The sequence below is a fragment of the Neopsephotus bourkii genome, unplaced genomic scaffold (assembly GCF_033783945.1).
Source record: "Neopsephotus bourkii isolate Nb327-2 ecotype Australia unplaced genomic scaffold, CSIRO-AGI_Nbou_v1 NB_1655, whole genome shotgun sequence".
Lineage (NCBI taxonomy): Eukaryota > Metazoa > Chordata > Aves > Psittaciformes > Psittacidae > Neopsephotus > Neopsephotus bourkii.
The window spans coordinates 553,482-567,706 of record NW_026902129.1 but is presented as its reverse complement, the minus strand read 5'-3'; positions in this window follow the sequence as shown (position 1 = coordinate 567,706).

The window sequence follows — 14,225 nt, the reverse complement described above, 5'->3', positions numbered from 1 at the left end:
GACTTGTATAAAGTCAAGCTATTTGGAGACTACTAGTATAACTTGCGTGACTATTGTGAAACCATGGAAATAAAATAATAGCAGTGGGAATTATTTATATTTCAACACTATCGCTCTATCAATATCAAATAAAACCCCACGTGGTGGTGATACTGCCCTTTGATAGGAGTGTCAACCTGTATAACTTAAGTTCTGCTTTGATCTGTAGGAATTTGGACAAAAGTCAAATTACTCACCTTAACGTATTTTTTTTTTCTGCAAGGATTTATATTCCATGAGTAGCTAAATAACATGTTTGAAAGATTTTATCTGTACATCCCCATGTCTTACTTTGTCAAAGGGAGTAGAAGCTGGACAGAAGTAGCAAACAAAAACCCGCATTGATTTCTATGGCTGTGGAGTACCTCTTTGTGTTTCTTAATACTTGTTAGAGGTCCCATTAAGGTTTTCCCACCAGTTTGAGGATGGGTGAATCCTCTGTGGCAGAATATGAACTAACCTGAACCTTCTTTCTTCTCTATGAGCGTGGTGAGGCACCGGCAAAGGGTGCTGAGAGAAGCTGTGGCTCCCCCATCTCTGGCAGTGCTCAAGGCCAGGTTGGACAGGGCTTTGAGCAACCTGCTCTAGTGGAAGGTGTTCCTGCCTGTGGCAGGGGGTTAGAACTGGATGAGCTTTAAGGTCCCTTCCTACACAAACCAGGCTGTGATTCTACGATTCATTCTAAAACAAATAAACAAAAAAGAACCCAAAAATTCCAGACTCTCCCTCTTCTCATCCTGGTCTCTTCTCTGATTTTTGTGGTGACCGTTCATGTAAATGTTTCAGTGTTCATCAGCCATAATGAAAGTCTGTTTCCTCCCTGTTAGGCTGTCAGCTAAATATCTAAGAACAGGCTGGGCAGAGGTAGGACCAGACTCAGAGCACATTTGTACTGGTGGAAGACCACGGTTTTATGTGCCACAAAGCCAAAGGCATTAGGAGGGCTCCAAGTAGATGTGGGTCCTGGCATGTAGTGTAGCACCCTTCAAAGTAAAAATAAATGTTCTCAGTCAGGAAATCTTTCTTCAGGGAAAAGCAAACATTGGTGGGCAGAAGCAGGAGGAGGATGCTGAGAGGAATGCAATACACAGTTTGCTTTTGGAAATTAGTGGAAGCTTTAGTGCAGCAGCAGCAGCTAAAATAATAACCAGGAACCTGTAGATGTACTAATCCTTTTTGTTACATTGGAGCTTTGGAAGCAGGCGGTGGCTGTCTCCTGCTGGGGAAGGAGGATTGATGGGCTGACACTGCCCTCTGTGGGGATGCTCGCTTTTTCCTTTTTGATGAGCAGAGACCAGCAGTGTCTATCTACATTGCAGGATTTTGTATGTTTCCTGCCCTTTAAGTGACTTTTAAGAACCTCGTAGACTCCTGTGACAAAGCAGCTTTGATTTAGAAAACAAATCCAACCTTTTACAGATTTGTTTCTTCCAGTTTCACCAAGAAGGGAAGAACTACACCAAAACTAGATCAAAATTCAAGGAAGATGTTCTTTTACCATGGAAAACCCAGCTCATGCTGCTCAGCCTGACTCCTGCATAGGACTGGAGCTGGTCTGACGTTTTGGCTTCCTATGCTGGCCGTTGGCCTGATCTCAGGGTTGGATGTAATGGGATCTCTTCTGCTAGATCTTTTCCATATAGTACTGAAACACCCCATGAGAAAGAGGTAAGTGACTTTTCCCCGCGACTTTTGGGTCTGATGGGGTGGATACTGACCCGAGCAGTCCTAGGCAAGGTGTCTTAAGTTGAATAAAATGTTGGGTGCCCATAACACAGTAGATAATTGAGTCCCAGAATGACTAAGGAGAGTGTTGTGACAGTCATTAGAGATGCAAAGTGGATCTTTGGTCCTCTGGCCTCAGCTGGCTTGCTACCAGAATTAAAATACAAGAAAAGCAGCTATTTTGTGAAGATTCAAACGCGCAAATGGATTTAAAATCATATGACTGCTCATTCCTGCATATCCAAGTTTCAACATTTTAAATGTCTGCAAATGGAGATTTTATTTGCAAGTGGTTTTGACAGAAGTAAAGCATGATAGTGGAGAAATGAATCATCTTAACAAAAGAGCAGTGGAAATTATTTTTTCATGTCTTAGCTGTGTTATAATTTCCTGTGAGCGTCGGAAAGGATTAATTCATGGATTTCAGTTCATTTCTTCATTGCTTTGGTGTAGTCAGTGTTGTTTCAATGCCTGAACTTCTAGATGCCCAATGTTTTTGTTAGTTAACCAGCAGTTCAGCAGCTGTAAAGAATCAGAAATCAATGAAGTAGTAGCCCTGAACAGAGATGTCCCTGCTGCAGACACGTATTCAGGTACGATGTATTGACTTCCATGAAATTACTCTAGATTTATACAGACACAAGTGAGAAGGGACTTAGACAGGCTCTGTTGAAGCTGAAGGGTGACATCATGAGGTAAACGTTGCTCTAATTTGCCTAAGTGGTAATGTACACTAATTTCTGTCGTTTAAACAGTATTCCTCTGGGTTTGCTATCTGAGAGCTGTGTAATTCAATCCTGATGATGTTGTACCATGTTATATTCAGGAAGAGAAAAGGAAAAAGTAAAAAAGCTGTGACTTTATCCAACAAAGAGACCACTTCATAGACAAGATATATCCTGTCCTGCGTCAGTTGCTCAGTGGAAATGGGACACTTGAGAACTGGGCACAATCTGCCCCCTTACCTTTATCAGGCTGCTGTCTAAAGTTCCTATTTATGTATTTTGCTGTGTAGATTTCAGAAGAATGGCACAGAATAGGTAGCTGGGAATAAAGGAATTACCTAGTAAGAGGTCAGAATATCTGCTCAGTATTGAATTCATGAAGTCTATGTATAGGATTGGAATAGAAGGAGATAGAAATCATTTTCTCCAATTTAATTTTCAGGGTGGAGGATGCAAGACTGCATCTAGCAATGTAAGAAAACACAAGTTTTTTTGTGAGATTGCCAAACACCAACATCAAGGTAGTGTGTTGCCCTATTTCTTAGCTCGAAACTGCTCATTACATGGCTTCACCAAAGGAGAGACCAATGCTTCACCTTGACCAGGTGGTACATGTCATCCCACAATAACCTTGTCTCATACTCCACTGTCTGCTTAGCTGTGTTTGTCCCACTCTCACTGCCATCCTACAGACACTACGAAGTATTTCACCTGGCCTCTTCTTAAGTTTCTCCTCTGCTTCATAAGTGTTATTACCCTTTTCTCTCTCTCCAAATAGAGGTCTAATTAAAACTGAAGTGATTTTTCCCAACTTGCACTTAGTTTGAAATATGTCACTTTTGTTCTTGACCCAAAGAAAGATTTCTCCTGAAAATCTGGTAGTTCTCCCAACTACATCAGTAGTTCTGAGGCCAGTGGCAGCTTGTGTTCGGCACTGTGGTCCTTTCGTCAGCTTCCTTTTGATCTAACTTACTAGTGCGTTTGAAGTGTACCTTGTCAAAACACTAATGAATGTGAAATCTGAGATGATAGATAGATAGATTATAGGTAGATAGAGTATATAACTGAAACTTACATTGGAAGTGGAAAAATTATATAAAAAGGCCAAGCCTGCCAAAACCTCAGCCTTTCAGAATAATGTAAACATTTTGTTTGGAAATTCTGAAATGCAATTAGGAACATGGGATTGGAAGGTCCTCAAGTCCAGTCTTCTATTTTCATTGGCAACTACTCTACATATTTCCTTTCACAAACTAACTGAACAAAGTCCAGTAGAACCAGTTTAATTTCTTTTCCTTATTACTCTTGCTAAAAGACTATCCTAGCACCTCATTTTGATGGTGCTGTTAATGGTAATTTTCATCCCAATTTGTTCTCTTGCCAACAAGGTCTTATTTTAAATAGTTCCCTTCCTTCCTTCCTTCTTGTCCTGAGTTGATCTTTCTTGAACATGGGTGACCAGAAGAAGACACTATTTTCCAGGTGAGGTACCAAATTCCTTGTCCAATGCCTAGTACATTACTTGTACCTTAAGGTTGACTCTCCTGGCTCCATGAAGGTTGCCAGCTCTCTATGAAATGTCTTGAATGACGAGGGACATTGAAAACACCAGCAGAAACAACCTTTCTCAAGAGAGGAACATTGAAAACACCAGCGGAAACAACCTTTCTCGAGATGTTTTCATCTACGATTTTGTGGAGTCTGGAACCGAAATACTGTACTTGCCCCATGGAGAAGGTTGTTACGAGATGAAGGGAACCATCTCATGGCTGTGTCTGGAGCTGTAGATCTTTGCAGTAGGATACCTTCCTGCTAGATGAGCTGGAAGGGAATAATGAAGGTTCTCCATGGGAGGCTTTGGCTGTATTTTGATAGAAATGAACTGAATTATATATGGAAATGCATAAAGTTTGATTTCAGTGAGTATTTTCACCACAAAATTCCCAACTAGTGCTGACCACATGCAAGGTCACCAAAACACCCACTGGTCTTATTAATGCTCAGAGTTTTTCCTAAGATATCATACACTTGAAACACCATTAATTATTGTCTAATTACTTTCAGCAATGAGGTATGAGAGGAAAAATAAGTGCTCTGAGATGGTGAAGTTGTTAGTTACAGCTGGTAATTAAGGGGCCAGAAACATGTTTTATTTAAGAAGATAAATATGTCCCCAAATGTGGAGCATCTGAAAGTTCATAACCATAAAGGTGTTTGGTAGTTGATGTGCCACAGTCACCTCCAGTAGATACTAATTTTAGATGGCCCCTTTTGTGTGTGTGTTCAGTAGGCTTTTTGTTGGCATATGAGCATATTGGCCATTGAATTATCTGCTCCTCTTTGTCTGGGTACCAGGCTAATTTAACTTAGTATGCACTGGAAATGTTGTTTTACTTTATGTGGTTAGTTTTCTGACTACAATAGCTGTCATACTTCTGAGTGCTCGCACACCCTATAGAGAGCAGTCTTACAACAGGATGATAAGTTCCTAGCAGTAGTTTAAAAAATAATGGCTTATTTTGGCAACAGGTAACAGAAGGTGACATATACTATGAAGAGAACACTGTTAGTTATTCTGTTTGGAATATTCTTTTGCTCGATAAAATGGGAGAAAATGGTCAAAGTGTAAATGGGGCCTAAAGCCCATGTATTTTCTATGGAAAGAATGGTGTGTCTAAGTGTCGTGAAAGAATCTGGAGTTATTTAGTTCTGTTTTAATTTCTTTCACTAGTTAACTCTTGATGTTGCTATTCCTTGGGATAGTAGCACAGATTTAGGCTAAGTCTTTTGGAAATAGCTTAAGTACTTTATTAGCTCACTTGAACTAGATGATCATTGTAGGTTCCTTCCAACTGAACTATTTTATTCTCTTCTTGTTCAATGACTTTTCAATAAACTAAGACCTGTATGACTCCGATTTACATGCAGCTTTGCATTTATGCACTTATTTATAGCTATATTATTTATTATATTTATAGAAGTTTTTTAGAGACATTTCTGTAATGCCTGGTGTGGAGAATTCTAGGTGTATTAAACTCTGGTAAGTACAGAAACCTACTGTTCTCCTGGTAGGATGCACCTTTATATTGGCAGAAGGTGTCTGCAGTCAGTGGTTAGGAGGTGCATATGTAAATTGGGACAGCTCTAGGGTATGGCGAACGCACAGGAAAATACTCAAGACTTTATCTCATTGATTTTGTTTGCAGTGTGAAACCAACTGACATGTAAAAGAAAAATTCACTAATGGGTATGAAAAGAAAATAGATCGCCTCTGGCTCAGGAAATCCCACTGATTCTGCACTGGAGGCAGGATGAGTGTGCTGGGGAAATGTCAGTCCTCACTTGATCTGCTCTTTTTGTCTGCATGTCTTCAGCATTGGAGACAGGATGCTGGGTGAGATGGACCTTAGGTCTGGTGCAGAACAAGCATTTGCACATCGTCATGGCTTTCAGCTGGCCTCTGTCAGTAAGGGAAATTCTTCAGACAAGCTATGGCACCAGAGAACTCCTCTGGCTTTTTAAGGGAACTCTTCGTGTTTTGTTTCAGTGATTGCAATAATAATAATTTAGAAAATCCTATTTCCATATAAGTAGAAAAAACATACCCATTTCCATGTAAGCCAGCTATCATCTGTCTTAGAGATAATAATAGGTCATAGTAACAGAATAAGGAAGACTGAGGAGAGCAGTTTAGGGGTTTGTTTTTAAACTTGTCCTTTGTATCTTTCCTTTTGCAGTTGAAGAGTGAATTATTTCAATAGCTCTTTCATCTCCCAAAAAAGCCTGCTTCTAAGAAAATTAATATTTCAGACTAAGTCTAATAGAGGGTCCCAAATATCCCAAGTATCCAATATAAAACACTGCAAACACCCAATTTCCCAATATGATTGTGAATCATGTCAAACCTCACCAAAGTGATACCTAAATATTCTGTTGGTTTCCATCACTTAAAGTTTCAATTCCTTCTAGAATAGCTCTTTATAATCTGTTTTACTGTCTAGCATTCTCTCATCATATAGTCGATAGCAAATACCTTCCCCCTGCTGCCCTGAACATATGTTACCGCAGCAAAACATTTCAGTTTGTTCCCAGAGGAAAACTGTCCTTCAAATGCCAATCAACAATATTAGCTACAACAACAAAACAAATTCTACTGTGCTTAGCTCATCCGAAAAGCCAAAGTGCTGCTGAAAGCGAGGCAGGAGCATGCCTGGAAGTTAAAGGCGTCCACTTAAACAACACCAAAGAACTGTAATTTGAAATTGCAGTTTAAGTCTCAAATAGCAGGTGATGACTGCTTCTTCCATGTCTTTGTGTTGAAGCAATCACATAATATGAAGTGCTGATAAATGTTTATGCTTTGTTTCCCCACTCTATTTTTTCAGTGGAGCTCTTTAGGAGGTGCAAAATGAAGGCTCTGAAGAACCAAGTCCTCTCCCTGGGGATCAGGCAGGCCCTCAAACCACCACCAGTGTTGTGATGAGTGTTGCCATCACACACACTTGGATACTGAAATAACAAGAGATGCTGTTGGAATGTGAAGCTAGACCCTAATGTTTTGTCTGAGAGCAAAATTTCAATGAGACTGTCAATGGTAACGTGGGCATGTCTGTGCTGTTCAGCAGAACCAGTCCTGGTCCTTAAGCCCATCACAGCAGATATGTCTAAGAGGAAAAGTTATGACTAAAGCCATAATCAGTTTAGTGCTGGCAATTTTTTAGCAGGGAATAGGCAGGCATCAGAAGCTATTTTCATGTAGATCACCAACACTTGTCACATTAAATTAACTAGTGGGTTATTCTAAATATACTTTAAAAGCTGAATAACAGCAGACTTAGCTACCTGACTCCTGAGCTGCTGCTGTTTGTGTGGTGGTGTTCCAGCCTCTAGACCTTGTGTGAAATAAGTGCTCCAAAGCTTCTGTAGTGTAAGAAGATCCTACAAGATTTTGATCATCATCCCACTGATGGATCTCAATCATGTAAAAATCTGCCAGTTATTGACAACTCCATGGTTGACACAAGGAATTTGAAAGAAGGAAGGAGGCAGAATTTTGGTTTTAATAAAAGTAACACTGGCCCTATGATTTAAAAGCAAGTTGTGCTAATATGATGTAGCATTTTCTTCTGAACCCACTTTAATTGATAGCTGCACTTTTTAGAGTAGCATAAATTTTAACATCAGACAAGTTTTCATGGTAATTTATATTTACTAGTCTGACTTAAATTGCCAATAAATCTTTGCCAGATGAGTCCATGCCCTGCTTAAGCAGCAGTATGCTCTAACAGTCCTAAAACTGTAGGCTTGGTTAAGAAAATACGGATCATACCCCCTAATGTGTATCCTCCCCCCATTTGCTGTGAATCTGAATCACTAGTGTATTCAAAGCCACCTTGGATAATCAGGATAATTTCCTAAAATTGCTTGCATCTCATGGTGTCTACAGTATCACAACAGCATCCTGCTGCGTCACTTACTGTAATGCCCCATGTCTTACTACTTCATCCTGTTCTGCTTTCCTGTGTCCATTCGGTTTACCAGCCTCATGTCCAAGACTATAGAAACCACAGAAGTGATGGGGCAGGGATCTGCTATTTGGCTTGTCCTCAGACACTATATTATGGATACAGGAAACCTCAGACTACTTGAAAACTGGATAGACCTTGAATCTTAGACAGAAAGAAAATAAATCATAAAAGTTAAATGTTTGGTTCTTAGAAACCATCTTGTTTTGTTTAGGTGCTTTCATGTCTTTATGGCAAGCACTTCCAGCACAGCCACAGTGGAGGTAATTGGAACAGCCAAGTGAATGTAAATCTGAGGAGGATTAAGCACACTGTCTATAAAGCTCATGTAGCTCTCAAGCAATCCAGCAGTGATCAATTCATTATCATTACAAACAACCTGCCAAAGAAAACCTACAGGCTATTGAAGGCAAGATGACTGTAAAATTAGAGATCAGACCAACTCTAATGTTCACTAATGGACATGAACATCAGCCTTGCAGCTTTAGCCAAGGCTCTGAAAGAGACCCTGGTGACATTTTGGGATAAAGTACATTAGGGATTGAAGATTTCATCATTTTATTTTTTAATTTAATATATTGATTTTTTGATTTTTTAGTTGGGAGTTAAAGTAGCTGGCAAAAGAAAGGAGTTGGAAAGGATATTGGAAGTGGAAAGGAATGAAGATTGCCCACTGGCTTGTCCTTTCCAACCTTAACCATTCTACGATCTTATGAAATATTCTTTTCCTAGGCTTTTGCAATATTCAGCAGCGGAATTTCTGAGTGAATATTTTTCTCCCCACAAAACTTTATTTGTTTACTTTACAGCCCAGTGCTAGTACTGTCGAGCTCTACAGGCCAAATGAAACAGTGGAGGTAAAACTGACACCATATAAACTCAAAAAGCGCCAAGTTTTTGTGTACAGAGAGCTGCTTGCTGCTAGTGAGCAGATCTGGAGCAATAAGAAACAATTTCTGCTGCCTTGATTGCTTTATTATTAAGAAACTGTGATAACATCTAGGCAGAAATTATGATTTTTATGGTCTTTAGGAGGCAAGTAAGCTGTGCACAATTATAAGAACAAGTGACTTGAAAGAAACCTTGACGTGTAAGCAGTATTCCAATTTCCTCATTAGATTTAGCATCACATGAAGAGACTTCCTCATCTTCAGTTTTGGTGCAGAAATGACACTGAAACAAAAACATGTTGCACTCCCTTTTTTATACCTATGCTCCGTTATTCTGACTAAACTCCAATTATCTGTCCACAGCTAGCCCAGGATTAATTCTGCCTTTACTTAGCTCTTTCACAGAGCACTTTATCATGTTAACTTAGAACAAGGTCCATTATATAAAGTAGCGTGACTGCAGCACTGGAAGTTACATGCAAAATCCTGGGCAGGACTTCTTCACTGGCAGCCACCAGGATTTGGGGCTGCCAGGCATTTACTGGGACATTTCAGGCATTGATTATTGTCTTTGTGTGGACTTCAAAAAGCACATTAAGAGAAACTTAGGGATATTGAAAAACTGCCCCTTTTGCTGCATTTTCTGAAGCCTTTTAAGCAGAAACTTCTGTTATTCATGGCAGATGCCTGCACAGTCACATACTACCACAGAGTATTTTGCATCTTCCCTGTAGCAGACCTGCACCAGGGCCCCCACTGGCTGTAGTGTGCCCAGGGACACTGCCCAAGATGACTTCTGTGGTCATAGCCCAGCGAACACTGGATTCCAAAGCGCAGGGCTATCCACTGAAATCTGAATTGGCCTCACTGTGTTCACAGCGTGCTTTTCCTGAAAACATGCCTGGTAAATAAGTTGGGAGGTTTGGGACTATGAGACTCAGGCAGGGCCCCAGGAGATGCTAGCTCCTATGGAGTGCGTAGCCTTAGGAGACCTACTTTAATTTGCTGGGGAATTGAAGGCAACAGAGGTGGTTGGAGGTGGTGAGTGAGGCGTGTGTAAGGGATGGAGGAAGAAAGAAATCAGGGAAAACCACAGCATTATTTAAGTTGTTGGCTATGCTGGCCCCAATGCAGTTTATTCTAAAAGACATGCTAGGTGTGAAGATCTTCTCTGATAGTTACACAGTCCACATCCTAGAGGGAATGGAACCAAGACAGGCTTCTTAATGCTAAATGAATCCTGCCCCAGCGCTGAATGGAGCAGAACATAACCAAAATACTCCCCATCTGTATTTTGTGTTTTCATACCAAAATGTTTCCTCCTGCTTCCCATTCTCCTGTTTTCTCCATATTTGTTAATTTACTTCTCTTTTTCTCAAGTATTATCATAATTGCTCTACAACAAAATCCTGAATAAAATAATGGGAAACTGAGGAAATAAGAGGAGCACTCACCTCTTTCCTCAAGATGTTTTGCTAGAAGACATAAATGGAGGTTAAAAAGTACTGGAGACAGCATCTTGGCTGATCCCATGTCTATCACAAGCTGCTCAGCTTTACCTAGTTACCACTAAACGAATGGATGTTCATTGCTTCAGAAGAAGGCAGGGCAGGGGAAGAAAATCTTATATTCATGTAGCAAAAACCAGAAGATGTTTGTGTTGAAAAGCAATCAAAAGCTGGGAAAGAGCAGTGAAAAGGCAATGCACTATCCTCACATAGCTGCTGAATGAAAATTCAGTACTATGATACAAAAACTGTTTCTAGGACTCAAATGTCCCCTGTGCTTGCCCATTAGAGAGCTGCCCTTCTGCATCTTTTAGGGTGAAATCCTGTCCCTTTGAGATCACATTTCATTGTTGATTTTGGTGGGAGCAGGGACTTAACCTAAATATTTTATGGTACCATCACACAGCATAACATCTTATAATTCTTGGGGGGGGGGAGAAGATCTGATATTCATTTGTGATGCCATGTGGCAAAGGATATGTCCATATGGCCATGTTCACAGCAATCAAACCGATAATGCCACTGAATTCAGTAGGCACCATCACGGCACAGCCCTGCGGAGGCTGGAAGAGAAAAAAAAAGTAAAAATCATTGATTCAAATGAGGCCAGGATTTCACCTCATGTTTTTAGTGTAGCAAATGTTATTGCAAGCCCACACAGAGCCAGCGTGAAGTGCAAATTACCACAGGAATTTGTCATATTCATTACCAACCTAGCATCATTAGTTTATGTGAGTGTAGGCAATTAGAAGAGAGGTTTCAGTTTCTTTCTTTGAAAATGTGAGTTTTATTAACAAAATGACAAGCTTTCTTTCAATGAAAGCAAGTCATATGCTGCAGGAAGAGCCATAAATCTAAGGATAGAGCTGAGAGCCAATGTTTAGCGAAGGCAGCGTCGCTCCACAGATTAGAAAACAGGCAATAACTCAATTCCTCCTGTACATGGGGATCCAATAGAAGAAAAGTAACCATGACTGAGGAGGTGTTTTTGCAAAGGCAGATTCAAAGCTAGTGAAGAGTAAAGACACTCAGGGGATATCAGTGGACCTTGCTGTAAGATGCTGTACCTAGATTTGATTATTTTCCACTGATTTCTTTTGATTTTTTTTTTTAATTTGATGACAAATAACAAAATTTAGTGTGTGTGTGGGGGGGGGTGGGGGTATTTTATAACCCCTGTATGTGAAACAGAGCCTCACTACTTATTTTGAGCAATAATATTTCTCCCAGCAAACAAGCAGAACTGATGAAGACACCTCCTTTTTCTCCCACAGGAGTTAGTCCCACCCTGGCATGCTGCTATTAGCTCAAGTCTGGTTCCATCTGATTTCCTTTCTTGAGTGTTGGTGGGAGCAGAGAAAAAGCGTAGTAGCAGTTTCATCCATGGATGTATAAACATTATGTATGTTTGAGAAAGCTACATGCAGGCAAAAAAAGAAACAAACCTCAAAACAACCCAGTTTGCAATCTGGTGTAACCTTCTTGCCCTACAGGGTAGCTGCGTTCGCTGTGATTTTGTCACCGCGCACGATGCACGGGAGCTGTCAATGCGGGTAATCCTATTCTAGAGCGACCTCTCGTGTTATGTCGGTTAACTTCTGCTCGTATTAGTTTATTTTACCCAGTTTCCATTAAGGTTATGAAAATATCATCAAATCGCTTCTGCTGCTGGTTTTGCTCTGTGCAGTTACACTTCCCTCCCCATGCTTGTCGCTTAGTCAATGTGCTGCACTGCACTGAAATCATCCCAACAGCACTAGCGAGAGGATTTCCCCCCTCTTTTAAATTAATTTTCATGTATATTCACTTCTGTTCGGAGTCTTCACCTTTCAGTGAAATGACCAGATGTCTCAGCAAGCCTGGAGCAATGCTGGCATCAGGAGACTTCGCCCCCATCCTGAGTACTGCAGACTGAGATGCCAATATGTTCTGGTTTGTAATGGATGATTGATTTGCAAGGCTGTTTTGCTCTGATTATCCCTTGCTTAAAGAAGCACTGGGCCTTTTTTTTTTTGTGTATATATACCAAGCAGTATTCCCCCTGTCTGTGCTCTTGTGTCCAGTAAATCCAGCTCTATTACTCTTCTAACTTGCTGTCCTTTTGTTGGTGAGTTGTTTTTTTTTTCCTCTGGATGGGCTTATGTTATTTGGATCTTTACTAGCAGTAAAATTACACTGGGGAAATAACTAGATCAGTCACCTAAATACCTTTGAGTGTGCAAGGCTCGTCCTTGGTGGAAGGAAGTAGAAGCCCCTCCTCAGCAGCCATGTGGACAGGGCCTTCTCCTTGGGCCCACTGTGCATCTCCTCCTCTCACTCTATGCGTCAGACCCAAACATCCAACATTCACACTTTGTAAGGCTTTGTAACTTGTGTCTTTGGGCACCATGGCAAACCCTGTGTTGAGACCCCTTGGGTTCTGCAAGGGTATGAAGATGTGCAGCCTGCTCCAACTGTGCTGGCTTTAGAAAGCACGCACCTCGGTGGAAACACCAGAAAACTGTTTCTCTGTGTGTAACCCCTCTTCCTACAGATGTTCTCCTTTGAAATACCAGTACAGGTCAGACGGCTGCTAGGGAGAAGCCTGTGAATAGCCAGAAAGTCAGAGTCTGGACATCAGTGGCAGCTGGCATAAGACTGGAAGCAAGATTTAAAAGTTACAACCTCCAGTTTATAGTCCCCTGTAGTCTTTTCCATGAGACCTGGAGTACAGCTTTGTTGAGCAATTGTAAAATCACTAATTTAATCCATTCCGGTTCTCTGGAGATTTTTAATGCACATTACAAATTAATTACACAACTTTTACAAAGAACAGGGACTGAGCTTTTAATTCCTCCTGCAGTGGGGAGTGTGCTAAAACATAACCTGCCAGCATACATCGTGCTCTGCCTCCTAGTCTGTTTAAGCTGGTCTGGCAAGAGAAAAGGAGTCTCCAAATAAATAGTAATTGGATTCTCGATGTTTTTAATCAGGAATGGGCTGTCACAGAACAACACTCACAAATGATCTGTTTCAAGGTGCCATGGGCTGCTGCTGTATATTTAAAAGCCTTACTTTTCTGTCAGGATTGTGGCTGGAGTTCCTTTGGGTGCTAATAAATGAGTGGAAGGGAGTCACCAGTAACCATCCCTCACTCACTAAGGTGAGTGTGAGTATTACAGCAGCACTCAACAGAAAGAAAGCATGACTTTAATTTAGTTACTGTAATTTTTCTCTCTCTGAGATCATGTTCTCAGTCCATCGCATTAACCCGTTTTCTGAAGAGCAACCTCTGTGTGTCAGGTTCATATTCGGAAGGGCCTAGTCACAAATTCAAATATCGGTGTGCACCGCCGAGCTCCTCATGGGACATTTTAGATGATCCTCAAAATAAACCCTCGGGAGGCTCCTTTTGTGCAGAGGGAAAGCACTTTCCACCCGGCTCCGGGGGAATCCTGCAGATGTACAGCTTACCCCTAGAGGTCACTGCGACCCAGGGATTTCATCGAGCCCTCCCTGTCACCCTGCGGGGTTGGTGCCTGGGTGGTGAAGAACAACGTGGCTCCTGCTGGCCTGGGCTTGCCTGTCGTCCCCGTCCCCCCCCGTCCCCCCCCCCCCCCCATACCCTTTCTTTTCCCTCTTGCCATTTCTTTCTCTCTTTCTGAGGTTATCGCTCGGAACCAGCAGGTACTCAGCTTAATTATTTTTTTATTTTTTTCAGATGAAATTAAGTCTTTTCCCCCTTTTCTTTGGGTTTTTTTTTCCCCCTTTTTTGTTTCCTCCTTTTTTACTTTTGGCTTCTCCCTTTGCACTCAGAAAAATGTCAGATAAATT